The sequence below is a fragment of the Arachis ipaensis genome, chromosome B01 (assembly GCF_000816755.2).
Source record: "Arachis ipaensis cultivar K30076 chromosome B01, Araip1.1, whole genome shotgun sequence".
NCBI lineage: Eukaryota > Viridiplantae > Streptophyta > Magnoliopsida > Fabales > Fabaceae > Arachis > Arachis ipaensis.
The window spans coordinates 126,615,200-126,619,841 of record NC_029785.2 but is presented as its reverse complement, the minus strand read 5'-3'; positions in this window follow the sequence as shown (position 1 = coordinate 126,619,841).

The following is a 4,642-nucleotide window of genomic DNA, read 5'->3' as shown; positions in this document are numbered from 1 at the left end:
AGAAAAAGATAGGAGAATAACGTTTTCTTTTTTACAACGTAAATAATAAATTAAAAAAATTAATTTTAATTTTAAAAATTAAATTTTGAATTAATTAGATATAATTCTTATTTTGAATTTAATTTTTAACAATCACAAACTCTTCTTCTCACATCTATATCACATCCCACACTACAAGAAAAATGCTGGTTATTGTAGAATTTACCGTCGGATTATTAAAATAAATTCGTCGTTATGTACATTACCGTCGAATTTACCGTCGTTCTATAGTTGACGGTATAAACGGCGCTAGAAACCCCTTACTGTCGGATTTTTCGTCGGTGTTTTCAATGGATTGTCAAGTATGGGTTGATGATTACCGTCAGATTAATCCGACGGTAATTTTGGCGTCATTTCGCTTCAAATGGTACCAAAACTTGATCCGACGGTAGGATTTTTATTTTTTATTTTGTTTTAGCACAGTTTAACCACAACTAACAGTAAAATCAAATTAAAACTCTTGTTAACGAAATTATTATCAAAAATCTAAAATTAGCAGAAATCAACGAATTATTTTATTAAAAATAAATGTATGAATATAATAAAATGTCAGAGAATAGAGTAATGTACTCTAAACAAAGAAAAATGCATAAAACCCTAACCCCAACAAATCCTGATAATCATCGTCGTCGGCAGAGTAGGTGTTGCCGTGAGTGCCCCACCAGTAACTCCGCTAGAAGCAGCAGCACTACTGCCTCCAGCGTGCATCTGCTGGTTGTACTCCTTCATCTGCTGTCGTAGCCGCTCGAGCTACTCCAGCTTCTCCGTCAGGTCTGAGTTAGCGGCAACGCGTGCAAGAATCTCTCGATACCTCTGCTCAAACAGCTTCTGCTGCTGATGCAGCTCCAATATTAGCTTCTTCACCTCCTCCCTCAGGTCGATAACTTCCTGGGGATTAGCAGGGCTGGTGGCAGAGGCAGAGGAAGCCATCAACACGAAAGAGCAGAGGCCACTGGCAAAGAACGAGCCCAACTCGAAACGGCGATTTTTGTGGGGTTCAAAGGTGGTCTCGCGCCAAATTCTGTCGGGATCCACGACTGAGGTCTCGGAGCCGACTTTGTCGGCTCCACCAGGCGGCTGAGATTGCTAGGTCGCGGCCTCCAACCTCTGCTGATACTCCTCCTGCGTCATACAAGTTAGTTGTGATTAGGATAACAGTTAAATAATTGACTTTAAACCAAATAAAGCTGAAATTTAGGATTAATTTAAACTCACATAATGAGCCACTGACTGCTCGTCAGCAAATTTCTCCTTGTTTTCCTTAAAAGTATGGGTATACTTGAAGGTATGTGACAGTGTCGTCTCATGATCCAATGACTTAGACTACAAATTAATATATCAACCAAACAATAAAATAAACGAACACATTAAACAATGACAAACAAATATATATGAAGCAAAAAATCTCTATTCTAATTTCAAAAACATAATTTTAATTTTTGATTTAAATGAAAATTTTATAAAAATGTCGACAAAGTCTCTCCTGAAATTCGGATGTAGCCACCCTTGAAGAGTTCCATCCAAACCAAATTAACATCATTATTTTTACAGTCAAGTATTTTCCAAACAATTTCAACAACAGGAATCAGCGTACGGTTAAATAATCCAACATTTTCCAGCAATCTCAGAGACTAATCTAACCTATTCTAACCTATCCTAACCACCTTAACCCACTAAAACTGAAAATTAAACACCCCAAACTCTACTAACTAAATTGGGTCACTTGATAATGAAAAAGGAAAGTAAACACTGTAACCTCTACTAACTAATTCAAGTAACTACTATAAAATAAAATAATGCCAAAATTCTTACCACTCTCGTCTTCATCTTCATGAAGGTCACCGACCCACCCGTATACCTCGACGGCCTGGGCAAAGTCCTGTTTGCGATGTTCATCAAACGTCGACGCTTGAACCCCTCGTTATCTCTAATATGAGCCTCCAGGTCATGCTTGATGTTTGGATGGATCCACGAGGTCAGGTGATCTTTTCCCTGACGAACATCACTCATCATCTGCTGAAAAAGTTTGGTTGCCCAGTGGTCGTAGATCTTTCAAATCATGAGGTTATGCTCCGTATCCCGTATGAATCTTAACTACAAAAAGTGATTCACCAACATTAGTTAATTGAAATTAAACACAGTTGAAATACAATAAATCAATTCTAACCAAATTGGGTTCTTACCGCCCACTTCTGAAACCAGCGCTCTCTGGTCTCTGCTGGAATCTACGTGTAGGTCGGCCATGGGTGGTCGTACATGGACTTAATGACCTCGGATATCTCTTGCATGTAAGCATTAGGGTTCGGTACAAACTTGTCAGAGAACAAACCGCACAGTAACAAACTTAATTTTAAAAAATTGTACTCATGACTACATGCCATCGGGCCAAATCCTCAGTCGGATGACATAGCAGAAGGAGGAACCTAGTTTAGGTTTGGGACCATGGTAAATTTCTGGTCCGATGGACCCTCCTGTGACATCACAAAGATTGACGGGATAGCCGGGGTAGAGGGCAATGACTGGGCAATCTTGGGGGATTTGGTGCAGCCCGCCCTCTACCATGACCACGTGTCCCACTTGACCTACCTCTGCTGCCTGTCGTCATGTCTGTACAGCGAATATCTTAATAACATATTAATAACATAACAAATACCAACAAATAATAATATAAGAAGAAACTCAAGAAATAACAAATGATTCAAAATGTGGTTTAGTTTAGTAAATCAAAAAAAGAAAAGGAATTACATAGTGTTTTAGTTTCAAAATAATTAAATTAGACTTTCAAACCATTCTAACTTTATTCTAACAAAGCATTCTAACTCTCAAAGCATTCTAACTTTGTTAACAATTTTTCAAAACATTCTAACTTTCAAAGCATTCTAACAATAAAAAATTTTATCCTATGCAAACTCAAGAAAGCACAAAATAACATGATGAAACATCACTAGCAATGCATACGGCAAAATGCTGTAATTAGCCAGCATAAACCAGTAGTAATATAAATAAGCAAAATAAGCATTAAAATAGTAATTTCCTAACAAAGCAACAACAACTAGCGAATCATCAAAACTGTTAAGCACTACTCAAACAAATTCAGCAACAATTCTTCAGCCAAATTAACAGTAAAATACAGAATTAATGATTCAGATCAATTCAAATAATCCCAGCAACAAGAATTGACAATCTCATATAATAATCTCAAACACATTGAGCAGAGATAAGAACCTATCAATCTAACTAAATTATCCTAATCTAACCACCTAAAATAATTTACAACAGAAATTAATCTACCTAAAATCAATGAAAACTAATTCAATGAAAATCCCTAATCACCTAAAATCAACTAAAACAGAAATCAATCTAATTAAACTAATTAGAGGAGAGAAGAGAGAAAACCTGGAACAAAAATGGGTGGTTCGAGCAGCGACGACAGGACAGCAACAGGGGGAACAAAGGACAGAGAAGGGGGCGTTTCAATTAGCGGCAGCGGCGGTCTTTCTAGAGGCGGCAGGGCAGGGCAGCAGTGGCGGTTAGAGCAGCAGCGGCGGCGATGGTCTTTGCAGTGGCAACAGGGGGATGGAAAGACTGGCTGAAGGGTGAGAGGTTAGAGAGAGAGTAGAGAAAAAGTAGAGAGAGAAACCAATTTCAAAATGAAGGGAAGAGGGTATGCGGTTCAAATTTAAGGCACGATTACCGTCGAATTTACCGGCAGAATAATCCGACGGTAACAATATGCATGTGATCAAAATACAGCGTTTCACTAAACAAGGTTCAGCGTCGAATTTACTCGCCGGTAATCTGACGGTAGCTGGCGTGCCAAAATTTAGTTTTTTTCCTCCAATTTTTACAGTCGACGTTACCGTCGGAACATCAACTCCGATAGTAATATTTTAGGATGACGAATTCATTGTCAATTCCAATGGTAAATCTGACGAAAAACTTGCCGCTAATGTTTGACGCTAAATCCGACGGTTCTTAACGTTTTTCTTGTAGTGCCACCCCTAATCCCCACAACCCCCCGCCATCTCTCGCGAACCACTGCACGCATTCTGGCTTCCTTGTGCGTCCGAACCACTGCACGCAGCCCAGCCTCGTCGCGCCTCCATCGTGCCGCTGCAAGCAGCCCAGCTTCATCCTCTATCACGCCTCCATCGCGCCATTGCAAGCAACCTAGTTTCGTCCTCCATCGCGTATGCGGATGTTTATTTTTCATGCAAATAGAATGTTTGTTCGTAATGCGAATGGGATGTTTGTTCTTAATACGAAACGGCTCACTTGCACTCAGGGTTGGTGACAGCAGGAGACGACAGTGCTTGGGAGCTTTCTCGCCGGCGAAGGGGACTACGTGCCGGGGTAGGTGATGGACAGCTGGTTGCAGTGAAAAGGGGTTTAGGTTAGAAGAGGGGTATAATTAGGTCAAAGTGAAATTAGATAAAAGTGGTGGATTTAGGGTGAAAATGAAATTAGATGGTTAATGAATCTAAAATGCGACCTGTTGTTCACGTTATTTGCATATTTCATTATTCAGCTAGCGGGATACGATTAAATCACAAAAGAGTAATGTTATGACCAACAATTTTTATTATTTTATTAATCAATATTT